A 16894-nucleotide genomic window follows, 5' to 3' on the forward strand; every position below is an offset into this window, starting at 1 on the left:
ATAATCCCTAGGATTCCCCATGCTCTAAAATTAGATCCATAAAATATTATATAGATTGTGTGTATATATAGAGAGAGAGAGAGAGAGAGAGAGAATGTTAAAGGGCGTGATACATACCTCCTGAATTCCTTTGGGACTTGTCATCCAATATAATCACATTTCAATGGGACAAAGAGTTTATCAGGCAGACTAATCATATATTTGCTACCTGAATTGGTCAATAATTACTCATGAATCATCCAATAAGAGTTACTGAGTTGAAACATTGCCCACACACTGCATTGAACAAAAAGTGATACATATACGGCCCTTACCTTCACAAGTATACACACTAATGGAGTATACAGGCATTAAACAAATAACCATACTAATATATATGTGATCACACACTTATCCATATCTCACCATAAGTGCTGTGAAGGAAATAAACAAGGTGTAGTGGTGGAGCTAAGGTGGGGGTCACTTTATATAAGATGGTTAGGAAAGATGTCCATGAGTAAGAGACAGCTGAGAAATTGAAACCTGAATGATAAATAGAAGTAAATCTAGTAAAGATGGAGGGAAGCAAATGAGTGTGGGTTCTGAGCAAGGAAAGAGCTTTCTACATTTGAAAACAAAAAGGAGTCCTAGGCAGCTGCAGAAATGACTGGCAAAGTGACAAGAAGTGAAGCTAGTATGGCAGGAAGGCAGGAAGGCAGGAGGTCACCCAGAGGGCCATGTGACTTTTGGATTCCATCCTAAGTGTCAGGGGAAACCGTTAAGGAGATCTGAGCCAGTAAATGAGTTGATCCAATTATGTCTAAGATAACCATAAATTCTGAGTTGAGAATGGATTGGAGATCCATTGGAGTGGATTTGGGGAGACCACATGCAATAGTCACGGAGAGAGAGACAATGAAGACTTGGATTAAGTGTCAGGGAAAACCGTTAAGGAGATCTGAGCCGGTAAATGAGTTGATCCAATTATGTCTAAGATAACCATAAATTCTGAGTTGAGAATGGATTGGAGATCCATTGGAGTGGATTTGGGGAGACCACATGCAATAGTCATGAAGAGAGAGACAAGGAAGACTTGGAGTAAGGTAATGACAATGGATAGATTCAACATAGATTAAGGAACTATTAGGTTATAGGTGACAAAGAGTAAGGAAATCAAATGGTTTCATTTTTAATGTGCATATAAGTATATTTAAATTAACTTTCATTGAAGACAACTTTTTTATTTAAAAAAAATTTTTTTATTATGTTATGTTAATCACCATACATTACATCATTAGTTTTTGATGTAGTGTTCCATGATTCATTGTTTGCGTATAACACCCAGTGCTCCATTCAGTACATGCCCTCTTTAATACCCATCACCAGGCTAACCCATTCCCCTCACCCCCCTCCCCTCTAGAACCCTCAGTTTGTTTCTCAGAGTCCATAGTCTCTCATGGTTCGTCCCCCCCTCCGATTTCCCCCCCTTCATTTTTCCCTTCCTGCTATTAAAAAAAAAAAGAAGAAGATAGCAGGAAGACAGCTTTTTCATATACATACACAGATATATGCATGTATGTGTCTGTGTATGTATGTGTGCATGTGTGTGTATTTGGAATTTTCATACATTTTATTGTTCATTCCTCTCTCTCTTTTTTTTTTTTTTTTTAACTGCAGAGACCTATAATTACCCCTATATTAGAATGGGTCCAGGGAACAGACACATGTATAAGATACATTTTTAGTGCTTTAACTTTCTAGTCCTTCAGAATCAAAATACCTAGCTTTAAAACCAAGTACAGCTTTCCCTTCCTTGGGGAAGCCTTTCTTATTCTTCTCAACTGGATGTAGATACTCTCTCCTCTTGCCTGCACTTCAGCACCATTCATGAGATGCAATCATTCCTTTGCACGTCTGACTCTTCCAGAAATCTGAGTTTCTCTAGTGCATGGAATCTCTTCCACTCATTTGTTTGCCCACAAGGGCCAAGTTCCACCTGGTACACACATACTGGAAGTTATTGAACCACAAAGAGATCACATCCGTTCTTGGGATGTAATATCTGTCTTTCTATGTTCCCTTGTGATGGTAGGAACTGGGGATTAGAGAGTTGCTTATTTCAGTTTCTACATATCTGCTCTCATTTCTCTATAATGAGTTAGAGAAATTGGAGGGCTGTGATTTGGCAGTCATAGACCTTGGCAAAGTGTCATTGGAAGAGCTTAATCAACAGTTCCTGTGTGGCTCATCAACCCAAAGCTCTTCAAATTAGAAGGCAGCTCAGAGGAAATCTAATCCTACAAAAGATTCACTCTGCACTGCAATGTCATAGCCCAAGCTTACCTAAAATGTTTGATTCTCAATATTGAGATTCTCAGAAATAATGTTTTCTTTCTTAGTTTTCATTAGTGAAAACAAATGATTTCGTACCAAAATGGGAAACTGGACCATGACATTCTCATTTTGAGCATATAATTAAATTATATATTGTGTTAATGCATAGGGATAAGGAAACAGATAGATAAGGGAAATTACAGTGGATGATTTCTACTCAGATTTTTGTGAAGCCTTCCTTTATATTTCATGTATAAGTATTTTAACCCTAGCATTCTCATTAACTGTATTATCTTTGTGATCTCATTAAATGCCCATCCAGCTTCCTCTTGATAGTCTTCTTGTCAAAATATACTCTGAAGATTTTATATAACAGTTGTAAAGAATTATTCACCATCAGAGAGTGTTTGCATGTGTTCTGAGGATAACCATGGGAAAGTACCCGAGACCCAGTGTGTTGTGGAATTGACAAGCTGCCTTTGTGTACTGCTCTGCTTTGCAGCCTGGCATCTCCATAGCATCATGATCCTTCCAGCTACCCACTGCTTTCAGAAAGATCTGCTAAGCCAAATCAGATCAGGATGTCAGGGCTTTAATGGGTTACCTCTCCAAGGAGCTTTTTTTTTTTTTTTTTCCCAGTAGACAGAGAAAAGTCATCTCTTGCTAATGGCAGAATTTCAGGTAGCAGTGAAGGAAGCATCTTGGGCTAGATGGACCTTTGCCAGTACTTTTAATAGCATTGTGTGTAGGCCTTACTCCAAATACCCTGGCCGGAGGAGCAGATAAAATGCCCAGTGATATTTACTTATTTGTGTTCTTAGTTGGCACTTCAGTGACTCTGCCTTGCTCATCATCACACATGGACACAGCCTGTCACCCTTCCTTGCAGTCTCCCTGACCAGTCTGATTCATCCCTCCAGGCCCATACTCATGCATCTGGTCCCCCTATGGCACGTCAAATAAGATTGTGGGCTCTGGACTCTGACTGTCAGGACTGAGTCCTCTTCTCTCCTATTTACCCTGTATGGATATAAGCAACCTTTTCAAGCTTCAGTTTTATCATATGATAAATGGTATGTTGTGGGTTTCTGAGGGCAAAAGGAGAGAATGATGTAAAGGTGCTCAGCACATAGAGCTCAAGAAATGTTAGCTAAATAAATAATAGACTCTCATAGAGTACTTATGATATGCTAACATTTACATATACCAAATCATTTAATTCTTACAACAACTCTAAAAGGTGGTTACTGTTATTTCCAGTTTACAGATGAACCAAAGCACAGAGAAATTAACGGACTTACCTGAAGTCCCACAGCTAATAAGTGGGAAGTCAGAATTTAAGTTCAGGGCTGTCTGGTTCCAGGGTTCCTGCTTGTCAACATTCTGCCATGCTTCCTCTCCTATAAACAAATAATACTACTCTAATGGTATTGGCAACACCATTGGGATGCTCCTCTGCATAACCTGAGTCTAGGTGAAATGCAGATCAAACTAAGGCTCTGTAATGCCAAGTGGTTTGGAATGAGCTTTCTCACCATGATGCAGAAAACCAGGGCTAGGGCTGGTGATGGGTTATAATAGGAGACCTCAGCCTTATAATAGGAGACCTCAGATATTATCCAGTACGACCCATTCCCTTTATGGATAAGGAAGTCCAGAACTTTGCACATGGTCATGGACTGAGGCAGAACCAAGCCCCAGCTGGGTTCCACAGGTCCAAATTGAAGGGATTTTAGTCAACTACATTTACTGCAGGAGACTCACACATCCTTTGGATTAAAGACAATCTTCCTTCGTAGGATAATTTCCTTTTGACCCAAGGTAAAATATATTTGACTCAGTTAAATGAAATTTTATACTAATGATGCAAAAGATGTAAAAAGAGGGTTAAATAAGAGGAAACCAAGAGCTTAGTAATAGGGTTGGGTTAATTCCACTGAACAAGAGGTGGCTAAAAGCAGCTACTTGGAAGGGCAGGGGAGCACCTGGATCCTGCTGAATGTCAGTCCAGTGACATTGAACAGTATGTCTTTCTATTACTTCTGGTTCACCTAATGAGCTTGTTCTGTAAGCAGCTTTGTTTTCTCATATGTTTCCTGTTTCTGCAGGGCAGTGTCTTGTTCTTGCTTTTCAGTGACTGCACACCTAAAAGTTGGCAAAAATAAACCTGCAGGCAAGATACACTTTATTTTTTTTATTTTTTATTTTTTAAAGATTTTATTTATTTATTTGAGAGAGAGAGAATGAGAGACAGAGAGAGGAGGGTCAGAGGGAGAAGCAGACTCCCTGCCGAGCAGGGAGCCCGATGTGGGACTCGATCCCGGGACTCCAGGATCATGACCTGAGCCGAAGGCAGTCGCTTAACCAACTGAGCCACCCAGGCGCCCGCAAGATACACTTTAAATGATTACACAACAAATACTTTCTCCTCCCCTACAGTAATACACTTGTAAAAGATCAGATTGGGGAAGGAAAAAGCTGTTGAAAAAAAAATTTGCTAAGCAGATGCTTACTCTGACTACTGAGAATATGAAATATGTTTTGACATGAAGATCTAGATTATGAAAGAGTGCTGATTCATATTGTTCTAGAATCACCAAATGCTCTTGCTGTAGGGAAGCTTAAAGATCTAGTATGAACCCACATTTCCAGCATGAGCAAAGAAGACAGAATGATAAGCAGCTCAAGGTCAGAGTTGGTTAGAAACAGTCAAGACTTCTGGCTCTTGTCCTGGATAGTGTAATGTCATATAGAGGACCAAGAAGAATGTGTTCATCTGCAAATAGCAGAAAACCATCCTAATGGTGGCTTAGCAGATAGGGATTCATCTTTCTCATGCAAGAAGACATCCAGGGAAAGGCAGTGCAGGAGCAGAATGAAACATAGTAGTGCTACCAGGTACCTGGGCTGTTCTGTCTTCTGCTCCTCCTTCATGTGTAGGCTTCATGTGTAGGCTTCCTTCATGTGTAGGCTTCCTCATCATGTTTCACCCATCCTACATGGCTGCAGTACCTCCAGGCTCAGGTCCATGTACTGGTATAAAGACAGAAGGGAAGGGGTACCTAGGTGGCTCAGTTGGTTAAGCAGCTGCCTTTGGCTCAAGTCATGATCCCAGGGTCTTGGGATTGAGCCCCGTGTTGGGCTCCCTGCTCAGTAGAGAGCCTGCTTCTCCCTCTCCCTCTGCCTGCTGCTCTGCCTACTTGTGCTCTCTCTCTGTCAAATAAACAAATAAAAATCTTTAAAAAAAAGTAAAGAGTGGTAGGTGGTGGGAGGGATGGGGTGGCTGGGTGATAGACATTGAGGAGGGTATGTGCTATGATGAGCACTGTGAATTGTGTAAGACTGTTGAATCACAGACCTGTACCTCTGAAACAAATAAAAAAATAAAAAAAATAAAGACAGTAGGGGAAAAGGCGTAAGAAGCAGGCCTGCCATCTGACCTTTTTCAGATTTTCCCAGAAGCTTCACCTGGCCTTAAATCTCCTTGTCTGGAACTGGGTCATACATCTGCATCTCTAGTCACAAGGGAGTATGGGGAAGTAGGTGCTTTTGGCTATGCACAGTCACCCTAGACAAAATTAAATATTTTTTAGTAAGGAAGGATGGGAGAATGGATAATGTGGAGGAAACAACTAGACCCTGAAATACAAATTATGCTGAGGTAGGTAATTAAGGGCCATAGGCTTCAGAGTCAGACACATCTGAGTTCAAATTGCAGTTCTTACAATTTTTGGAGAAGTTACTGTATGTCCTAGGCCTTAGGTTCCTTTGTAAATGGAGGTAATTATGGCAAAATGAGGTAATAAGGGTGTAGTGAAGCTAAAAGAAGATAACTAAGACATAATAAGATCTTCATAAACTTTCACATTATACCGCTGCTTTAGGATCTGGTAACATTAGTGCTGCTTACCCTCCCTGGGCCAAGCTATATTTTGATTTCTTTAATTTCAGATGGAATGTTCAAGATGCCAAGACACAGAACGTGGTTAAACACGTTTTATTCATCTTTATTTCCTATTAGAAATAATGCCCAAATAATATTTAAACATTATTCACATGGCTTCTAGCCCTTTGCTCAAATGGGAGAGACTTTAATGGGCCAACCTCCCTGGTCTCAACCTGAAGTAATTCGTTGTATGGAGGAGAGATGGCCAGACCTGAGTCTAGCCCTTGTAGAAAATTTACAGTAGAGAGGTGTTCTGAGCCTTTTATACCTTTTGTTAGGGCAGAGGCCCAATAAGTGAGGAAATTTGTATCTCCCAAACTAAATCTCACTGAATCTTAAAGAAAAAAAGAGAAAGAGAGAATACTGCTTCTTTAATAAATTAGGGGCACTCACTTCAGATTTTAGGATTTCAAACAGGAAACCTGCATATATTACACATGCTCTCCCAATCCAAATCTGTAGATATCTCAGGAAATGGCATAAGGTCTATGGGCAGCTTTGCTAAGGACATTAGTATTTCTTTCTTTTTTTTTTTTTTGGAAGAAAGATTGTTATGCAGTCATTATGAGAGGTTCATTTCCCTTCTGGAAAAATTCCCACATATCCCATAATAGCTATGTTTAGCATGATATTCAGATGAAGACTGTACCCTATGTATTTTTATTTCAAACATTTTTATTAACAAAATAATGTATGATTATTGTAGGTAAATTAGAAGACAAAGATAATAAAAATAAAACATCATATATAGGATTTTACCATCTATAGAAAACCACTGTTAATACTTTCATGCATATTCTTTACTTTCTATATATGTAAATATAAATACACAGTAAAATTGTATTTTTAAAATGTAAAAATTTACACTTTGCATACTATTTTTAATTTTTTTGTATTTAACAATATGACATAAATATATTTGATGACATTGAACATAAATTTACATCATCTTTGGAAATGGTTGAATGTGGGTTTTTTTTTTTTAAAGATTTTATTTATTTATCTGAGAGAGAGAGAGAATGAGAGCGAGAACACGAGAGGAGAGAGGTTAAGAGGCAGAAGCAGACTCCCCGCTGAGCGGGGAGCCTGATGCGGGACTCGACCCTGGGACTCCAGGATCATGACCTGAGCCAAAGGCAGTCGCTTAACCAACTGAGCCACCCAGGTGCCCCTTGAATGTGTTTTTAATGTAAATACACAATAATTATTTAACCTATCTCCTGTTGTAGAGCATGGGTTTTTTTGCTTCTGTTATGTTTTCCAGTTATGTGCTGTGATGAATATCCTTATAACTGAAACTTGCTGGACAATGAAATTAATTTCTGAAAACTAAATTTTTGAGTCAAAAAATATGAATATAATTTAAAGCATCGATATTATAAATTTTCTACCAAAAAGATGGGAACAGTTTATACTACCATTGGTAGCATATGAGAGTGCTCATTTCCATGAACTCTTGCCAACAGTGTGTTATCATAAAATATATGCATAGTTTTAGTGTGTTTGGGTGTGTATTTTGGGGTACTTTTTCTGAACTTGTTGCTATATGCAATTTCCCAATCTTGATCATCTGTATGATACCAGACAGGCAGGAGGAGTGGACAGGTGTGATGGGGGCTGCTTCTGTGAACCTGTTTCCTTCATGTGAAAACTGAAATGGAAAAATGTGACTTTCCTGCGGAAATAATGATCTCTTTTTTTATTTTTATAGCACTTACATTTTTTCTTCTTTTAACTTCTTTCTCCATATTATAAAGGATTTGAGTGAGAGAAACAACAAACTGGGTTATTGCATAAAGCTCTAAAATAGATACAATGAGGCATTTATGGCTGAAACTTAAAGACTCAGTGACAGAGACTCAATATAGACAAACATAGACTTTTGAATGCATTGCATAAACACCAAAAATAAAATAGGGAAGGAATTGCTTTGTGCAAGTGTGGTAGAAAAAATAAACTAGGGACAACCTGGGAACAAGGTGACCATGACTGGAGAGCGAAGCACTGTAGTTAAAAAAAAAAAAAAAAATCACGAGCTTGGGTTTTATAAATAGGAACATGGAAATAAAGGAATCTAAAGCTCTTGGGTCAGTGCTAAAGCTTATGTCCAATTTTAGATTCTACAACTTGAGAGAGACATGGATGGAAAGTAAAAATAGATACCACTCCCTGAACTTTTTGTATGTTCTGGAAACTTTGTATTCATTAACACATGATTTTATAATCATGACAAGTCTTTGAGATGCATATTATGATTCCCATTTTATACAAGAAGAAACCAAATCTTAAAGAAAACACTTTAAGGCTATCTATCTCCTTATTGAGGATCCAGGATTCAAACCAGGTTGATCTGCCTCCAAGACTCATCCTCTTATTCACTCAGGTATAATGTATACCTGAAAACATGATGTAGCAAAAGGGCAAGATTCCTTGGCCTCAATCCTATTGCATAGAGATAACAGTCACTTTTTGGTAAATTTCCTTCTTCCACTTGGGTGCTGGAACTATACCTGCCCAAATTGGGATTGTTAGAGGTAGGGCTGGGAAATTGCTGGTAAAAATGATTCCCTTTTCCTTTGAATGCTCTGTGTGAGGAAGTTCCAGCACTGACCTTGCATATAAATTTCCTTACTGCCCCTAAGGCAGGTGATGAGTCACTTCTGATTGACCAGCCCCATAATGCTGACTGCAGGTATGTGGATGGAGGCAGGGGAGCCATAACATTTTTAAGGTATGAAGTGGGAGAACCAAACAAATTAAAAGGTTGCCAGGAAAGGTTGCAGTAGCAGGGATTATTTTTCTAGGAGGAGAGAAAACTGAATTGGTGTTTCCAGAAAGACTTAAAAAAAAAAAAAAAGTTCAAACCAGCTGATATCTTTCTTCACTAAAAATGAAGAAGGAATGAATTTAGATTTCATTGTAAGAAATTTACATCAAAAAGAAGGATTTCCTGATAGTGATAGTTGTTGAATATTGCAGTGGGTTTCCAGAAGGTGCTGTGAAAACAACTTTTTTCATCATAATTCTTTTAAAAATGGGTTATTATCTTATTTGTCCAGAAGGCAGAGTAATCAGTTTCCAAGCTCTCAGACAGGGACTGGCTCACAACCCAAGGGATTTCATTATCCCCAGAGCCTGAGACTACTCTGTAATACCAAGGAAGGTATGTAAGGTATGTAAGTGTGAAGTAAAGCAGGGATTAAGGAAGTCTAGACCATAATACTGGTGAATCTTAAAAACAAAGCATTCCTTCATTAAGGAGAGTGAAGAAATATCTATATATTTTCCCTGTATGAATGTTTGCCTCATATAACTGATACATAAATATATAGGGATGAATTATATTGAATGTATTTGTTTAACCAGGATAATTTATGAAGATGTAATAGAAGGGCTTGAGTTTGGTTCAGCGTGATGGCTAAAATGTCATTGCCACCAAATGGAGCTCAGATTGTTTCTTAAATATAACCTCAATATTTTAAGAGTAGAAGAAAAATGATCAATGTAAGGACTAGTCTTCATTGCCTACTTTTTGCCATGGTGGCAGTTCACACAGGTGATTATGAAATCCAAGACAATTTTATTCCATAGATTGCTTGCTCAATGAAACTTAGCTACCATAGCACTACAAATCAATCTTTTATGAATGAATGTCTGTTCATCTGGTTGGATAATAATCATATATAACTCCTTTAAAATCATATTTAGCTTAAAAAATTCAGAGTTATAGCCATTATTTTTCTCTCTTGAGATCTATTTTTTACCACTGTTTTCAGTACCTTTTTAAACTTTGCTCTGTGTAGACAATAATATCTAGTTCTATTATGTTTAAGGTTTTTTTTTTTTTAATTAATTTTCAAGAGATGCCTGGGTGGCTCAGTTGGTTAAGCGTCTACCTTCCGCTCAGGTCATAATCCCAGGGTCCTGGGATCGAGTCCTGTATCGGGCTCCCTGCTCAGTGTGGAGCCTGCCTCTCCCTCTGCCTGCCACTACCCCTGCTTGTGCTCTTTCTCTCTCTGACAAATAAATAAACAAAATCTTTAAAAAAATTGATTTCCAAACAATGGGAATTTCTTTGTAAACCCCTTGTTCTCTCTCAGAAATTTCCCCATAAGTTTTGTTTGGAAGCTTAGTTTTATAGAAAATCTTGATATACTCTGTAGTTTATTTTGTCACATAAGATAGAAATTAAGATTTTTCAACATATTTTATTGTTATATTTTAGGGGCTTTGTCAGATGCCACTCTTCCCTTTCTCACGCTTTAGGTTTTAGGCAACATTATAACAGTGATAAAGTCTGTTATAAAATCTGTTACAACACAGCAACATACAGCACATTTCCATGTTGCAATCTTGAGGTGGTATGCCAGATGCTTCACTAGGGATCCATTGTATAGAGTGTCCTTCTATAAACCGTGAACCTTCTGCTCCAGTGGGACTTCTTACTTCTTGCCTCTAAAAATCTTTTTTTTTGTGGATGCTCATTTGCTCCCCTTCACTCTGAATGCCAGTATCTTGCTTACATTCTTCAAAGTCCAGTTGCATTCCTGTGTTTCAAAGAGGCATTCTATGATCATTTCTGCTTTCTTAGTCTGTAATTTAGTATTACAGTGTTTTCATTTCCCATGTAGTATTTATAACTGATTATTGTTGCTGTAGTTTGTGTGCTTGTGTCATGCTCTTACTACTATATATATAAGTCCATGTAGGAGGCAGTATGAAATGATGATAAGCAAGAACTTCTGAGCTAGATGTTAAATCCTAGGCCCTCCTCTCTATGACCTTGGGCAAGTTACTTAACCTGTTAGAGCCTCTATGTCCTCATCTGTATAAGGGGAGTTATAACCTTTATGATGGAGTTGTGTTGAATTAATGAAATGCTAAGATGCATAGCACAGTGCCAGACACAAAGTAAATATTCATCAAATTGAAGGCAGAGCCCATGTCCAGTATTTCTTGGCAACTCTCTAAGTGCAGAGCCAGGATTTTTTTCAAGTTGAGAGCTCAATAAACTATTTGCTAATTGAATGAAAATATGCAGCCCTCTATCAAGTCTGAGTGTTTACAATTACATGGCCCTTTTATTTTTTGAGAGTTTTGTTAAGAGTCAGTTCTTTATATATTCACAGCTTCCTTCAGGGTTGCACACAGAAATATCTAAATAAATGCTTCAGTGTCAGGAAAGGCAAGAGGAGGCCTGCACAGCTGAATGGAAGGGGGAGGGGAGGCAGAGGGTGGGCTCAGTGCTGAATATTTTAGTTTCAGTCTGGCATTGTTTGCTCATGACCTGGTAGAGAGGCAAAGAGTACCTGTCCCCTAATTTTCTTTCTATTTGTAGAAAATCTATTGATATTTTAAGACCCAGAATAAAGGTACCCACCCAGCTATATTGAGGTACAACTGACAAATAAAATTGTATATATTTAAGGTGTACTATGTAATGGTTTGATAGACATATACATTGTGAAAGGATTACCACTATCAAGTTAATTCACACTGCCATTACCTCACATAGTTACGTGTGTGTGCATGGTAACAATGTTTAATATCTATTCTCTTAGCAAATTTCAAGTATATAATATATATCATTAACTATGTATTATTATATGTAATAATATATATCATTATATAGTCACCATGCTGTACATTAGATCCCCAGGGCTTATTCATCTTGTAACTGAAAGTTTGTACTCTTTGACCAATATCTTCTCATTTTTTCTACTCTTCATCCCTGGTAACCACCATTCTACTCTCTGGCTCTCTGAGTTTGACTCTTTTAGATGCCACACATAAGTAAAATCCTGCAGTATTTGTCTTTCTATGTCTGGCTTATTTCACTTAGTATAATGTCCTTCAGGTTCATCTACATTGTTGCAAATGGCAGGATTTCCTTCTTTTTTTATGGCTAATATTCTGTCATAAATATAGACCACATTTTTTAAATCCATTCATCCATTGATGGACACTTATGTTGTTTTCATATCTTGACTATTGTGAATAATGCTGCCATGAACATGAGAGTGCAGATAATCTCCTTGAAATACTGATTTTGCTTCCTTTAAATATACGTGTATTGTGTAATGTGTCTGTTGGATCATATGGTGGTCCTATTTAAATTTTTTTTTTTTTAAAGAACCTCATACTGTTTTCCATAATGGGTGTACCAAATTGTATTCCCACCAACAGTGTCCAGGGGTTCCATTTTCTCTATATCCTTTCCAACAGGTGGCACATCTTTAGGCAGCTTTTCCTGAATCCTAACCCATAGCACCTTTATTAGATACTTAAACTTGTGTGTGTCATGTCATTCGTTCTGTTGCTACTAAATGAAAGTAACATGATTTTAAACTTCCTGGCGGCAGTTTTCTTCCCATTTTTTTATGGTCTTTGCTTCTAGCACTATTATCAGTATGATGACTACAATAGGGCTGTTCTAAGAATCAAATAAGATATGTTTGTGAATGTAATTTTTAGAGTATAAATATTTATAAAAGTACAAGTTATTATTGTTGTTGTTCCTATATCAGAACTGCTCTCATGGAAATTTATGTGCTACTTTGGAGTCTTTTAGGCATCATGAGAAAAATGGGCAGTTGAAACATGGCCCAATGCATGATATTCGGCTATCAATTTCTATAATGAGGAGCTGCTATCCAAATAAAATATTAATACAGAAAGTGGGACAAATATTTCATGAAACCAATTGGCCTATGCAGACATTTTTTATTATGAAAACATATATATTTAATTGATTTAACTATTAAGAAAAATGAGCAGTAACCTAGGACTCAAGTCATTTAAAACTGCTCTAGTTCTAACACAAACAAGCTTCATGCCCATTGGTGAGCCATTGCCCCTGTGTGGTTCAGTTTCCTTGTCTGTAACCTGAAATGTTTGGACAGATTATATCTAAGGCCTTTACTAGACTTAAAAAAAACCAAAGATTTTCTCATTTGAATGCATAGAACATTCTTGCTCAGTTAGTCTGTATTTTGATAAGGGAATAAAATATTTTTCTGTGTTTGAAATCTAAGGATGGGACTTTAGCAATAAAGTTACTGCCCTTGTAACACCATCTTCTGACAGACTGATAGAGCCTTTGCTGAGAGAGTTGGCAAGTGATGTCTGTGTACCTTGTAGATTCTTGAACATGCATTTACTATGGGAAAGTGGCATCTGATGTCCTTCTCAAACACTCTTCTGCAGACAGATGAGCATCCACTGCCAGCCAGTTTTCTCCCTTATACTCAGTCACTGCCTCTTTTCTGAGCCATGATGTGTTTCCAAAGTCTGTGGAGCTGAGAATTTTGTGACAAGTTAATGCTCCCATTTGGGCTTCACTGGACTGGATTAGGCCACTGAAGGTGGTTAAATTAAAAGGCAAATACATTAATTGATAATTTAATCTTATGAAAAAGGAAATGAGAAAGATTTCCTTTCAACAATATAGGAAAATCTTACAAGTTTCATTACAGTGCCCACAAAGCTTTTATAGATGTTAAGATTTAAGTCCTAAGACCTTTTTTGGGGGGATATCATTCTTTTACAATTATTTTGACTTAACTATTACTGTACATATTGTATACTATATATATTGTATACTGATGCTTACCTAAAAAATTTTGAAAACTACTGCCACATTGTCTACCAAAAGTTTGAATTGCTTTCATGAAAAGTAAATGTATTTGTGTCTTGCCAGCATTAAATATTATTAATCTTTGTAATTCTGGCAATCTGATAGGTGGAAAAAAACTATCTGGTTTTAATGGCACTCTTTTGGTAGTTAATGATATTCAGTAATTTTTTTTTCATATGCTTATCACCCACTTTTACTTATTTTGTTTAAATTGCTTCTTTATAACTTTTGCTCCTTTCTCTATTGTGCTGTTAAAACAAATGCACTTTTACTATGCATTTAGTGTCTAGAACTATTCTAAAGATTAAGGATACATCATTGGATAAGTCATAAAAAGATGTTCTCATGGAGCTTATATTCAAGGGGGGGAAAGAAAAATTAACAAGAAAAATGTCAGACATATGTTCTAAGATAAAATCAAGAGACATGATCAGGATTTGCTGGGGGGTTACTTGAAGCTAACTGATCAAGAAAGGTTTTTCAGAAGGGGTCGTATTTATATTGAGACAAGATCGACAAGAACATCTGTAGAAGATCATCTTTTCAGGTGATACAGACAGCTAATATAGAGGCATGAATGAGTTTAGGGTATTCCAAGAATAGAAACACATCTATGGGTCTAGAGAAGGTGGAGGAGAGGAAGTGGACAGAGATGGGGTTGGGGAAGTTGGAAGGCTCAGTCCACATAAAGGCTGGTAGTTCAGGGAAAGGAGTTTTGGTATCATTCCAAGTGTGCTGGGAAGTGATTGAAGCTTTTTGAAGAGGTGTGATATAACCTGATTTCCATCTTAACTGATCACTCTGTTATGTGTGGAATGAATCATTAGGAACAAGAGTAGAAGCAGGGAGAACAATCGGGGGTAGGGCAGTTGTCTAGGCAAGAACTGATGGTTACTTAGAATAGAGGATGCCATCAGTGGCCTGCCCAGATTCCCTATCTGCCTTGTGCACCATTCGCCCAGCTACTGTGAAAGTAGGCTTTTGTAAATCTCAGCTGACCTCTGCCTGGGAGGCTATACCTCCCCTGCCTTATTGAGGACCTTAGCCAATGACTGATTGACAGGAGGGCTCTGTTTCCTAAAGGTGGGGCTAACTCTGTGCTACAGTTTGTGCTGTAGCACTTCCTTATGGAATTGGACTAAAGCTACTCACTAGCTGAATGACATTCCTGCTTAGCATCCCCCACCTGTCCTTCACAGATTCTCTTGCTCCTCTTCTCAATAAATAACTTGAACAAGAATCTTCATCTCAGCTATGTTTTTAGGAAACCTGACCCAAGACACTTGGTTTAGGACGGCAGAGGTTGAAATGGAGGAGACAGGCTTAGAAATGTTTGAGAGATAGAGTCTGTGGAATTGACCTGGAACATGAGAGAAAGATAGAAATCGAGAGTTCCTAAACTTTGTTATTGAGCAATGGGGTGGGTAATGGCATTATTTACTAACCGCAGATGTCTGGAAAGAGTGGGTTTGCAAGGTGGAGAGGGAAAAAATTCTGTTTCAGATATGTTAAGTTTGAAATGTCTATAAATGGATATATCAAGGATGCAATCGAATATTCTAATCTTTTGCTCTAAAGGACAATCTAGTCTGAAGACCTATATTTGGGATTCAACTATAATATTCAAATGGTGTTCGAAGGAATGTGACTGGATGAGTGTATTAGGGTGAGAGTAGAGATGAAGAAGAGATCAGGTTGTGGCATGAAAATATTGGAGGTTGAGCAGAGGAAAATCTAGCACATACATTGAGGAGTAGTCAGTGAGTGGTGACTAAACCATGAGAAGGTGTATCAGAGACTGAGAGGATAAAGTGTTTCAAGGAGGCTGTGGTCAGCTGTTGAGTGCATCTGAGTGGTTAATGAAGAAGAAGACAGAGAACAGATCATGAAATAGGCAACAGGGAAATTTTCGGTGACCTTGACAAGAGAAGAGTTTGACAGGAGAAGATTCTGAGGTAATGGGAAGAGTGGTAAAGGAGAGAATGGGAGATGATGAAGCAAACACATTGACCTAGACATTTATCATTGCTATGAATAGGACTAGAGAATGAGGTAGTAATGTAAGTGGGGAAAAAAGTGCAAAGGTTTTTATTTTTTATTTTTGATTAACACCATTGGAAGGAAATAACTGATTTTTACAAAAGAGAGGGGACAATTGCAGGAGAAAGTTCTTGAATAGACAAAAAGCAATGAGACCTAGTGCTTATGAGTAGGAGTTGGCTGTATCCTGAGGCAGAAACACTTCAAATTTACAACAGGAGGAATGCCAGAGAAATAAGTGCCAACAAAGAAAGCTTTGTAGATGTGGTGTATGGCTGAGTTAGTTTTTGTCTGATTATTTCTGTGTCTTTGTTGAAATATGAAATGAGGATCCCAGCTGAGATGAGGGTCAGAGGTGGGGTCAGTAAGTTTGGAGATTTAAGGAGGGAAGGGTAAGGATGAAATAATCATGTTAGAGACTAGGAGATTTTATTAATGGAGGAGATGTAGTATAATTTCCTTGCACTATCAAATGCCTCTTCTGGCATGAATGCTCATGAATTTTTAATTAACCAGTCATCAAGATTTTTAGTTTTTTCTAGACATACTTAGGTCCTCAGGTGTAGAGGTGGAATAGGTAAATGGTTGGGTTTAACTAGCACTGGGGTTTTGTCAGGAAGACACAAGGCAGTTAAAGAATTTGTAAGGGAGTGATTATGAGGATAGGGTATGAGATATGAGCTGGGCTAAGAGGCAAAGGAGAGGAAGGATGGAAAGAAAGATGGGGAGGTGAATTGGTTTGAGGTGGTGATGAAGTTGAAGAAATCTTGGAGTGGGGGTAGTAGAATATATGAGCTTGAAAGACAAGAGGGGATAAAGAGAGTGGGATGTTTGACATCCACATTCAGAGATATTAGAAAATTTGTGACAACAAGGTCAAAAGTGTGGCCAGGGAAGTAGGTGGGTTATCGGAAATATTATTGGTTGGAGGGGGTTGAGAAACTTGGAGGACATGGTGT

General features: G+C 37.9%; 1 protein-coding gene across 3 annotated transcripts in view; it reads left to right on the forward strand.

Moving 5' to 3' along the window:
• Positions 1-16894, forward strand: part of GRM1 (glutamate metabotropic receptor 1) — a 418438-nt gene that overhangs the window by 94524 nt on the left and 307020 nt on the right. The window lies entirely within an intron of this gene.

The sequence above is a fragment of the Mirounga angustirostris genome, unplaced genomic scaffold (genome assembly GCF_029215605.1).
Source record: "Mirounga angustirostris isolate CCGP_5_RB_7025 unplaced genomic scaffold, mMirAng1.0.hap1 SCAF_8, whole genome shotgun sequence".
Classification (NCBI taxonomy): domain Eukaryota; kingdom Metazoa; phylum Chordata; class Mammalia; order Carnivora; family Phocidae; genus Mirounga; species Mirounga angustirostris.